The sequence below is a fragment of the Aquarana catesbeiana genome, linkage group LG03 (genome assembly GCF_042186555.1).
Source record: "Aquarana catesbeiana isolate 2022-GZ linkage group LG03, ASM4218655v1, whole genome shotgun sequence".
Classification (NCBI taxonomy): domain Eukaryota; kingdom Metazoa; phylum Chordata; class Amphibia; order Anura; family Ranidae; genus Aquarana; species Aquarana catesbeiana.
The window spans coordinates 105,111,951-105,125,018 of NC_133326.1; positions in this window are offsets into that span (position 1 = coordinate 105,111,951).

Genomic DNA, 13,068 nt, shown 5'->3' on the forward strand with positions numbered 1-13,068 from the left:
CATTGGAAATGTCTTAGGCCATTTACAGTTTACTTATTTTCAGTAATAAATTTATTATTTCAGACTTTACTTTAAATCAATGTTTTACATTATTTTGTTTTATACTTCCATTTTCCAACAGTCGCAGGCCAGTCAAGAGATGTGCTTGGTCTTTTTATGCTTTGACTATTCTCTTGCCTGAAGCAATACTCTGCTAATGCAGAAAGCAGCTCTCTGCTTCCATACACTATAATGAAGGGGTGTCATTCAACACATAAGACTGAGGACATCTTGTGCTGGAATGTAAGTACTGCAAGAAGCAGCTTTAGATTGAAGGTGAGTACTGCAGCCTAAGCTTCTTTTTTTATTCTTTATTCCCACCATTTGGATTTTGTTTTTGTGATTTTCCCCATTTTTAATTTTTAATTTTCTGCATTTTTATTATTATATTAAAGCCAGAGACTTGTATATCAATATACTAGAGAAGTATCCCTTATTTTCCTGCAATCACTCTTTTCTGCTCTTGAAACTTTAGTCAAAATCTCTAATAAATAAATAATAATAATATAATGGTCACAGAGACAGGACAATTTACATTGTGTTTGTCACCACCCGGTAAAAAAGTAATCTGTAAGCAGTTTTGTCTAAATCAGTATCCTGGCCCCTTACTTGTGCACATTCCTAGAGTCCTCAATGTGGCCAGCATCTTCAAAATGTGAGTGCATTTTCCTGATGGTATTTTGACACATGCATTGTGCTCTTTAGAGTCCCAGTATCTAAAAAATGATAAGTCCAAGCTAATTCTGTGAGAGAATGGCTTTGAATAACTGGTCATGTGACTTCATGCCAATCCTAATCATGTATCCAGCTAATGATCTAAAGCCCCCTGCTTCTACATATGTCAGGAAGTACAGTTTTGCAGATTAGAGGACCAAAGGTTAGATTATTTTAATTTTACTAAAAATACCAAATAAGGTGTCCCTCACTAAGACAATGCGTGGCTTTTAATGGGTCTGTAAACCCACAGACTTTTGTGAGGAGGAACAGTAAAGCACAGCCACTGTGTAGAGCTGCAAATCAATAGACAGAGGGGGTTATTTACTAAAGGAAAATCCACTTTGCATTTCAAGTGCACTTGAAAGTGCAGTCGCTGTAGATCCGAGGGGGACATGCAAGGAAATAAAAACCAGCATTTTAGTTTGCACATGATTGGATGATAAAATCAGCAGAGCTTCCATTCATTTCAGATCTACCCCTTAGATTTACATCGACTGCACTTCCAAGTGCACTTTCAGTGCAAAGTGGATTTGCCTTTCGTAAATAAACCCCAGAGTCTGAGCATGCAATAAGGAAATATGCTTAACATATGCACATATATTATATAGTTTGGAGTAGAAACATTTAAATTCTTCTCTAAGCAGAATGGCTTTGGTGCCTTTCACTAGCTGGTTCTATTTTTACATAAAATGTCCCACTTATTTGAAAAAATATGTTTGAGAATGTATTGTACTGCTGTGCATTCAAGTCACACTAAATAACACATCTCTTTATACAAAGACTCTTAAAACCTATAAATCTCTATTTTCCTGCTGGAGGCTGACAGCTGCAGTGGTAAGCCTGTCCTTGCAGGATACAAATTAATCACTCACACCTTCTAGCACTATGTCTTAGTACATTACTCATAGTTTAGAAACTCATAACGGTTGAAAATTGAACTGTCCAAAGAAGATGGCAGTCAGGTTGTGGACAGGAAAAAGGAGGTTTGAAAATTCACAGTGCAGATTTCATAGTCGTTTGTATCACAAACCAGTAAAATAATTGCAAAATCAGCCCAGGACATCTTCTTATTTTGTTTTAGATTATTTCCTCTTATGTCCCATTGTTATTATTTTTGTATTATTATGTATTATTATTTTCAGGAGATGGAATGCTGTGTTTCTTAAACCTTCAGGCCTCATGCACACTGGACAATTTTGAACATTTTTACAGCTGCTGTTTTTGGCTTCAGACTTTATTTCTACAGTCAATAAACTCTCCAGCATCTTATCCTATGTGTCCATTCAAACATAGGCTGTTATCAACTGTTTTTGGCTGGGGCGTTGTTTGGCTGTAAATAAACCCCAAAACTAGTGGGTTCTGAGAGGATTTTTCACCTGTAAAAATGCTCTAACTTCAAAAAACGCAGATAAATGCCGATAAACGCTCAAAAAAGCAGCTCACCAGCATTTTTAAACATTTTTGTTCCCATTGCAAAAAAAAAAAAATGCTAACACTAAAAAAAGCTGAAAAAACGCTATTGCAAAAACGCTGAAAAACATTGAAAAATTCACTATAAACTTACTGGCGTTTTTATAAAGTTGTTATAACGTCGAGTGTGCATGAGTCCTTAAAAATGACAACATTCTAATATATATGTTTTTATTAGGTAGTATATGATTTCTCTGGCATGTATCCTAAATGTAAACAGCGCTTCTCTGTGTTTTGTTTTTTTTTATAGCCATTTCAAATCATGACTCAAGCATTGATATTAAAAAATGCACGTTATGAAATGCACATTAGTTTTGCAATAGAACTTGAAAATCAGTTAATTTATGGCGTAACATGTTGATAATATAAAATAAAATTTATGTCACAGATACTATAAATGAGAAAAGTTCTGAAAAGTACTCAGTTGTGGTTGACAGATTTTTTTTTTTTTTTTTCGTGAACCTCTAAAATGTGAAAATTCCTTACCGGATTCTGAACCAAGCTCCAAAATAGTGTGTATTACAGAGCAGCAGATGATGCAAAATTGTACAAAATAGTTTGGGAAGTTCCTAGCCACCCTGCCTAATTTTATAATGGAGCCAAAAAACAGTCTGAGCCATTTCTTTTGAAAATTTTACCATGAGTACTTAAGTACTTGAGTAGATAAAAGGTAAAGACCTGGGGGGGTTATTTACTAAAGCTGGAGAGTGAAAAATCAGGCTCACTTCTGCAAAAAAAACTATCAGCTTCCAGGTTTTATTGCCAAAGCTTAGTTGAACAAGCTGAGGTTAGAAGCTGATTGGTTTCTATGCAGAAGTGAGTCTGATTTTGCACTCTCCAGCTTTAGTAAATAAACCCCCTGGTGTCACTGCCAGTCAAGGTGAGAGTGTCCAGGAAACAGAAGAAGCAGATATAAGGCCAAAAACAGCTTTTCTGCCTTTTGAAAATGTGAACATTCAAATATAACACTGAAATTTGAATTTGGCTTGTCACATCAAAATTCATTATATTCGATCAAAATCAAAAACGTGTTTTAGGATCAGTTCAAAAGACTGGAAGTGGCTGCAAAGAAGCTAGAGATACTGAGATACAAAAAGGATGAAATGTAAAAGTGGTATTTTACAAAACATACAAAACAAAATATAATACAAAAAACTGGTAGTAGTTTATAATACACAGTGGGGTTAATTTACTAAAACTGGAGAGTGCAAAATCGGATGCAACTCTGCATAGAAACCAACAGTGGAGGCTGGTGCTCGAAATTTTGGGAGGGCGGCAAAAACTAACACCCCAACCTCTGCGCGGGTGATGGACGGCGGCCTACACCCCCACCCCCGCTGGAGACAGACAGTGGCGATCACCCAGCACCCCCCCGGGGGAGACAGACGGCTACTGCCTTACCTTATAGAGGCAGGGGAAAGGAAGGGCTAGGGCTGCTCTGACCGATTCTGCCACGGAGCACACAGAGACTTTCTCCTCCCGGCTGCATGGGGAGGGGAATGAGGGAGACAATAGTGAATGTTCATTCGCTATTGTCACACAAGTGGTTGTCCTCAGGGCGCAGTGCTCTGCGCCCCGAGTCCACCCTTTTTTGAAGTCTATTAGAGCCTCTGGTTCTAATCACGTGCTTAAAAAAAATACCATTGTAATCAATGCGTCTGGCGACCCGCATGTAGATTAGAGGGCAGACACAAGGATGGTGCCCCTGCGCCCCTAATGGAGTGGCTGCCATTGGAAACCAGTCAGCAATTTAATTGAGCAAGATGAAGTTAGAAGCTGATTAGCTACCATGCACAGCTGCACCAGATTTTGCACTCTCCATTTTTAGGAAATCAACCCTAGTAATTTGCAAAACTAAATGTTATCCAGTCAGATTTTATTTCTTCCTAAAGAATACGTACAATTTTGCAAAAAAAAAAAAAAAAAAAAAAAAAACATGTGTTACTGCATTTTCAATATAAAAAAAAAAAACTCACCACATCAAATAACAAAAAGGTTATATTGGCATACATAAAAGGTGGAACAAACAGGATCTTCTTATAATGTCTTACATTTTGAATTTAATGTCAATTTTTCAAATTTCATATCTATACTACACTATAAATAAGTGATATTTGAAGAATGTAGGATGTTATTTCAAATGCTTCTACATATGTTATACCAAACCTTTATAGAATGCCTCATTCTAATGCCCCGTACACACGGTCGGATTTTCCAACAGAAAATGTGTGATAGGACCTTGTTGGAAATTCTGACCGTGTGTAGGCTCCATCACACATTTTCCATCGGATTTTCCGACACGCAAAGTTTGAGAGCAGGCTATAAAATTTTCCGACAACAAAATCCGTTGTTGGAATTTCCGATCGTGTGTACACAAATCCGACGCACAAAGTGCCATGCATGCTCAGAATAAATAAAGAGATGAAAGCTATTGGCTACTGCCCCGTTTATAGTCCCGACGTACGTGTTTTACGTCACCGCGTTCAGAATGATCAGATTTTCCGACAACTTTGTGTGACCGTGTGTATGCAAGACAAGTTTGAGCCAACATTCGTCGGAAAAAATCCTAGGATTTTGTTGTCGGAATGTCTGATCAATGTCCGACCGTGTGTACGGGGCATAAGGCTTTTATATAAAAAAAAAAGTTGTTATAAGAAAAGTTGTTTGCTTGCCATTGCAACCAATCAGCTTCCAATTGTCATTTCTGGAGTCCTGGTCTGGAATTAAATATCCACAGGTAGCGCAGGAGTAATTAATTTTCTCATTCAAGGGACCAGTTAACCTTTTCTGTAAGAAGGAAATTCTACACTGATCTTTAATATAAAGGTGCACTTTTCCCTTGACCACCAATGTAAAGGGGCACTACACTGACCACTAATGAAATATTTTTCCACTGACCTCCAATGTATGGTGGATTTTTTTAACTGACCAACAATGCAAGGATGCAATACTCCAACCACCAATTCAATGGGATGTTTCTTCACTGACCACCAATGTAAAGGGGGCACTATAGTGACTATGGATATATAGAGAAATTTCTCTGCTGAACAAATAGAAACATAGATGAGTAACAGAAAAAAACAACAAATGGTCTATCAAGTGTGCCCTTGTTTACCTACGTTTATTCAAAATATGTTTATATTTACTTACTGTTGACTGACCCAATACCTTTGCTGGAATTCTATTGCTTTTTCAGTAAAATAATAAATTCTAAAGTCATATTGCCATGTTCTTAAGTTTAGCTCCATATAGAAATGACTGTCCTCCTGAACTTTTTCACAAAAGTGCATCAAAAGTACAATGCCAGTATATTTTTCCACTGCCTCCCTCCATCCCAAATTGAAAAACTACAAAAAGCCTCTCTGGTGAAAAAGTTAGCTAGTACTCTTATGTCGCGTACACACGAGCGGACTTTACGGCAGACTTTGCCCGGCGGACGGGATTTTGTCGGACAATTCGATCGTGTGTGGGCTCCAGCGGACTTTGTTTTCTCAAAAGTTGGACGGACTTAGATTTGAAACATGTTTCAAATCTATCCAACGGACTCGAGTCCGGTCGTCTGTATGCTAGTTCGACGGACAAAAAGCCACGCTAGGGCAGCTATTGGCTACTGGCTATGAACTTCCTTATTTTAGTCCGGTCGTACGTCATTGAAGGGATATTTAGCTTAACCACATCCATTTTAAAACTTAGTTTCCATTGTGTGTTTTTCCCTGTATTCTATTTTTATATATTACTAGGAGTGTAATGTAATCTAGTTTAGTTTCTCACATCCCTGTTATCTTTTGTGTTTCGTTTCCTGTAAAGCACGTGATATCTTAAAAATAATTAGTTTCACTTTTGTCATAAATTGTTTCTGTATTTTATTGGATAATTTGTATGACGCGGTCAAGGGGCGGTAGATTCTGAAAGCCCCCTTTAAATATTCACACCAAAGAATAAAGATTAGATTTGCTCGGCGAGACTTTTAGAGTTTTTTATCATTGTCTCAATGGGCTAATCTCACAGGCCTGTGGGGATTGTAAGGTACATCTTATGCAGACTTATCGAGGGTCTAAAAATATCCCTAGACAATCTACATTTCCCAACAGAAATGGGGGCTCGTCCGGGATATTTTTAGACCCTCAATAAGTCTGCATAAGATGTACCTTACAATCCCCACAGGCCTGTGAGATTAGCCCATTGAGACAATGATAAAAAACTCTAAAAGTCTCGCCGAGCAAATCTAATCTTTATTCTTTGGTGTGAATATTTAAAGGGGGCTTTCAGAAACTACCGCCCCTTGACCGCGTCATACAAATTATCCAATAAAATACAGAAACAATTTATGACAAAAGTGAAACTAATTATTTTTAAGATATCACGTGCTTTACAGGAAACGAAACACAAAAGATAACAGGGATGTGAGAAACTAAACTAGATTACATTACACTCCTAGTAATATATAAAAATAGAATACAGGGAAAAACACACAATGGAAACTAAGTTTTAAAATGGATGTGGTTAAGCTAAATATCCCTTCAATCCCCTCTTAGATCATATAAGATGATCTCTACATTCTATCTAGTGTTCTAGTACTTCTTTGGGATTGTGGCATAGATTGCCTGATGATTCTTCATGTATGTCATGTAGGATAAAACCTTATTATTAGGAGATTGAATGCGTGCAATTATGCAAATACAACACTTAAAGCAGAGGTAAAGAATCAGAGCAAGGATAAATACCATAATAATGACAAGGACAATGTCTTTTAACCATGAAAATATAACTCCAAGCCCAAATCCTGCATTGTCAAATGGACTCCATGTTTTGGCAATGTCCCTAGCTTCCTGCTGGAGCTGGCCTACTTCTTTTCGGTGTTGTGCACTAATATCATAGTAGTCAGGCACCTTAGCACTTGTGTTAGAGATCCAAGTACAGCATTCGTAGTCATTTCACATAAACCTGTGAGAGCTGCACTCTTGCTTTCTATAGCTAACTCATGTAGTTCTAGCTGTTTTCTAATTGCTCTAGTTTCTATGTTTAACATAGCAATGTCATCTGAATTCCTCTCCATTATCTCATCCAATATACTTGAATAATTGTTCAACCTTTTCATCATGTCTATACCCCTCCCTGTCCAAGAAGGAAACCATGCCCAGGCAATATCTTGTTTATAGAACAATTCCCTTTTGTTGCGGTGTTTGAGGGGGTATCTGGGGTGTATACTGGCCTCTAGATTCGCACATGGAAATGTTAAATATTGACCTACTACAAATGGAGGAGTTAGTCTGTGTCTCATTCCCTAAATTAAAACACCAATCAGGGAACGACTTTTACCTGCTATTGGAAAAGTAACAGTGTTATTTATATACAGAGTGGATATGTTAGTTAAGAAGACAGGAAGAGTCTCGTTGAGGAAGGAGGAGATATTTAAAGGTACAGCCAAAAGGGAATTCGGGTAGTACGTACGAATTCGACGGACTTTGTTTGATTGTGTGTAGGCAAGTCCGTTCATTCAGAAAGTCCGTCGTAAAGTCCGTCGAAAAGTCCGCCAGGCAAAGTCTGCCGTAAAGTCCGCTTGTGTGTACGCTGCATAACTTAACCACAGTGTCCCCCTGTGGTGCCTAGACAAGAGTGACTTCACCATCCTTCCAGCAAGTTCCCAGAGGTGTATCCCAAATCTTATGAAAAAATGCAATTGCAGGGTTTTAGAGCATATTCTCACAAGATCTGGGGTACTCGAAAGTGCCCAGGATCTCCCTGGAACAGATGATGACGTCACCCCTAAAGTGTCAGTAAACCCCCAAAAAGAAAAAACTAAAACCTTTATAATAATTTTTCCAATGTTTCTGCGTCATTTCTGTTATAAAAACTTTTCTTATAGATAAATTACCTGTTGATCCTACCAGCCACTCACCCTTCCTTGTTCTCGGTGGCAATAAACTGCATAGATTCTGCAGTGTTGCCCCCACAGTGTGCATGCTCTCCTTTTTCTACTAAGTAAGTGGCTTAATGAACCCCCCCCCCCCTACTGCCTACATCTGTGCAGTCTGGGTTCGGGGGTGGGGCTGTCAAGCATCTGATTTTCCACTTCATCAAAGCCTGGATTGTGTGTGGAGCTAAGCTGGTTTAGCAGGCATGAGTAAGGTTGTTAGTTAGGCATCTGAAATGCCCCATAGACAGCAATATCTTCAGCTAGTGATCCCTCTGGAATTCAAATTGCTTTCCCTGCTGCCTGGCAACACTGTTTTCTTATTTTACAATTGTTTATAATGAGTACCCCCTAATCTTTTCTTCTGTAGTTCTTTCCAACACTCTACCTCCAATATTGTCATTTATGAGAGGATTTTTTTCCCTAAGTGCTTTTAGAAGTTTTGAACTGACATTTCCACTGTTTGACTATTTTTCCAGCAATGCTAAATCATGGTTCAAGTTACAAACACCTCCAGGAATAGGGATGAGCTTCGTGTTCGATTAGAACCCATGTTCGACTCGAACATCGTGTGTTCAGTCGTTCGGCGAATTACGAATGATATGGGCCGTTCGCGCCAAATTCGAGTGGCACATCACAGCCCATAATTCACTGCGGCATCGCAGTGCATTGCTGGCTGATGACTGGCCAAGCATGCACTATGACCCGCATGCTTGGCCAATCACAGCGCTGTGTGTACAGAGAGCTGTAATTGGTCAAAGCCAAGGAGGCTTTGGCCAATTATGGCTCAGGGGGTTTAGTACATGCCCCACACTATATAAGGCTGTCTGCACGTCAGCCCTGTGTAGTGTGTTCCAGCTTGAGAGAGAGATAGACAGAGAGAGAGACAGTGTCATCTGATTTAAGTTAGATAGAGTAGGCAGGTCGAGTCAGTTAGCTGCACTTACAGTGTATTGTGTATATATGCATCCTAGGTGTTGTATATATATTTATATATATATATATATATATATATACTGTATATATATATATATATATATATATATATATATATATATATATATATATATTGTATTCAGTTTATCTAGATCCTGTTCTTCTCTTCCTAATATACTGACAGGCAGGCAGGTGTTTTTACAGTATTTCCAGTTACTGTACTGTGTACCCTGCACAGTTGCACCTACAGTATAGCTACCTGTAGCCAGGTGCTTGTGTAGGCTCTCTGAAGTATTTCCAGTTACTGTACTGTGTAACCTGCACAGTTGCACCTACAGTATAGCTACCTGCAGCCAGGTGCTTGTGTAGGCTCTTTGAAGTATTTCCAATTACTGTACTGTGTACCCTGTACAGTTGCACCTACAGTATAGCTACCTGAAGCCAGGTGCTTGTGTAGGCTCTTGAAGTATTTCCAGTTACTGTACTGTGTACCCTGCACAGTTGAACCTACAGTATAGCTACCTGCAGACAGGTGCTTGTATAGGCTCTTGAAGTATTTCCAGTTACTGTACTGTGTACCCCGCACAGTTGCACCTATAATATAGCTACCTGCAGCCAGGTGCTTGTGTAGGCTCTTGAAGTATTTCCAGGTACTGTACTGTGTACCCCCCACAGTTGCACCTACAGTATAGCTACCTGCAGCCAGGTGCTTTAGTAGGCTCTTGAAGTATTTCCAGTTACTTTACTGTGTACCCCGCACAGTTGAACCTACAGTATAGCTACCTGCAGCCAGGTGCTTGTATAGGCTCTTGAAGTATTTCCAGTTACTGTACTGTGTATCCCCCACAGTTGCACCTACTGTATAGCTACCTGCAGCCAGGTGCTTGTGTAGGCTTTTTGAAGTATTTCCAGTTACTGTACTGTGTACCCCACACAGTTGCACCTACAGTATAGCTACCTGCAGCCAGGTGCATGTGTAGGCTCTTGAATTATTTCCAGTTACTGTACTGTGTACCCCGCACAGTTTCACCTACAGTATAGCTACATGCAGCCAGGTGCTTGTGTAGGCTCTTTGAAGTAATTCCATTTACTGTACTGTGTACCCTGCACAGTTGCACCTACAGTATAGCTACCTGAAGCCAGGTGCTTGTGTAGGCTCTTGAAATATTTCCAGTTACTGTACTGTGTACCCCGCACAGTTGCACCTACAGTATAGCTACCTGCAGCCAGGTGCTTGTGTAGGCTCTTTGAAATATTTCCAGTTACTGTACTGTGTAGCCCACACAGTTGCACCTACAATATAGCTACCTGCGTCCACGTGCTTGTGTAGGCTTTTTGAAGTATTTCCAGTTACTGTATTGTGTACCCCGCACAGTTGCACCTACAGTATAGCTACCTGCAGCCAGGTGCTTGTGTAGGCTCTTGAAGTATTTCCAGTTACTGTACTGTGTACCCTGCACAGTTACACCTACAGTATAGCTACCTGCAGCCAGGTGGTTGTGTAGGCTCTTTGAAATATTTCCAGGTACTGTACTGTGTACCCCGCACAGTTGCACCTACAGTATAGCTACCTGCAGCCAGGTGCTTGTGTAGGCTCTTATAGTATTTCCAGGTACTGTACTGTGTACCCTGCACAGTTGCACCTACAGTATAGCTACCTGCAGACAGGTGCTTGTGTAGGCTCTTATAGTATTTCCAGGTACTGTACTGTGTACCCCGTACAGTTGCACCTACAGTATAGCTACCTGCAGCCAGGTGCTTGTGTAGGCTCTTTGAAGTATTTCCAGTTACTGTACTGTGTACCCTGCACAGTTGCACCTACAGTATAGCTACCTGCAGCCAGGTGCTTGTGTAGGCTTTTTGAAGTATTTCCAGTTACTGTACTGTGTACTCTGCACAGTTGCACCTACAGTATAGCTACCTGCAGCCAGGTGCTTGTGTAGGCTCTTGAAGTATTTCCAGTTACTGTACTGTGTATAGATACCTGCAGCCAGGTACTTGTGTAGGCTCTTTGAAGTATTTCCAGTTACTGTACTGTGTACCCCGCACAGTTGCACCTACAGTATAGCTCCCTGCAGCCAGGTGCTTGTGTAGGCTCTTTGAAGTATTTCCAGTTGCTTTACTGTGTACCCTGCACAGTTGCACCTACAGTATAGCTACCTGCAGCCAGGTGCTTGTGTAGGCTCTTTGAAGTATTTTCAGTTACTGTACTGTGTACACTGCACAGTTGCACCTACAGTATAGCTACCTGCAGCCAGGTGCTTGTGTAGGCTCTTTGAAGTATTTCCAGTTACTGTACTGTGTACTCCGCACAGTTGCACCTACAGTATAGCTACCTGCAGCCAGGTGCTTGTGTAGGGTCTTGAAGTATTTCCAGTTACTGTCCTGTGTACCCCGCACAGTTGCACCTACAGTATAGCTACCTGCAGCCAGGTGCTTGTGTAGGCTCTTGAAGTATTTCCAGTTACTGTCCCGCACAGTTGCACCTACAGTATAGCTACCTGCAGCCAGGTGCTTGTGTAGGCTCTTGAAGTATTTCCAGTTACTGTACTGTGTATAGCTACCTGCAGCCAGGTACTTGTGTAGGCTCTTTGAAGTATTTCCAGTTACTGTACTGTGTACCCTGCACAGTTGCACTTACAGTATAGCTCCCTGCAGCCAGGTGCTTGTGTAGGCTCTTTGAAGTATTTCCAGTTACTTTACTGTGTACCCTGCACAGTTGCACCTACAGTATAGCTACCTGCAGCCAGGTGCTTGTGTAGGCTCTTTGAAGTATTTCCAGTTACTGTACTGTGTACACTGCACAGTTGCACCTACAGTATAGCTACCTGCAGCCAGGTGCTTGTATAGGCTCTTGAAGTATTTCCAGTTACTGTACTGTGTACCCTGCACAGTTGACAAGTGCAGGTGTTATCATACTAATAATACTACAGGCAGGCAGTTGATTCTGCTAGCTGCAGTATAATCGGTATATATATGCATATATACATCCCAGTTTTGTGCAGCTCACTGCAAACCAATAGTATGTCTGGAAGGAGAGGCAGACAGTCACAAGCCAATAAAAGAGGGCAAGCAGGCTCTGTGTTTAGAGGCAACAGTGCTGGTCGTGGAACACGGTGCATCCTCATCAGCACGTGGCTGTGGGACATGCTTGGTCTTTTATTCAGCAGCTGGCCGTGTTGAGCCGCAACATGTGGAAGACTTGGTCGAGTGGATGACCAAGCTGTCCTTATCGTCCTCATCCTCTCTCACCCAGACTCAGGGTACTGTCACGACTAGTACTTACCGAGGCCAAGATGCCGAGAGCGGCTCGCCCTTACGACCACGCGCACCCTGTCCCCCGGAGATGATACAGGGAGCAGGGGGCATGCAGAGGCATGGGCCACCAGCAGGTGAGTACACCAAAGGTAGAAGGACTTATAAGCAAGGTGGAAGTTTCCAGGAGCTGACTGAAGTGCCAATGTGGGATCAGGGGATCGAGTGCGGAATAACAGAAAGTCCGTGAAGCCAGCCAGGGGTCAGAACCGGGTAATCATATTTAAAGCAAAGTCTGTTTGAATAGCCAGGGGTCAAGCACAGGTAATCAATATTGGAGCAGAGTCCGTTATGAATAGCCAAGGGTCAGCACAGGGTATCAGCAGAGAAGCAGAGTCCGTTATGTATAGCCAGGGGTCAGCACAGGGTATCAGCAGAGAAACAGAGTACACAGTGAAACTGGAACTGGGAACAGCTGACGACAAACCAGCAACCCGACTGGGTGCTGGAGCCGTCAGAAGTAGCCCACACAGTGCATGCGTCAGCGTGACACACTACCGTGCACCTGCACGGGCAACGGCGCGCACTCGGGGACCGTTGTGCACTCGCACGCGCGGCACCATTGGGCCGCGCACGAGTGTGCGCCGAAGCGCCAGTCCACCGCACATGCGCCCCGGAGCCCGGCGAACAGAGGCAGCAGACGTCCTCTGACAGGTACTTTGTCTGGCAAAGCAGCT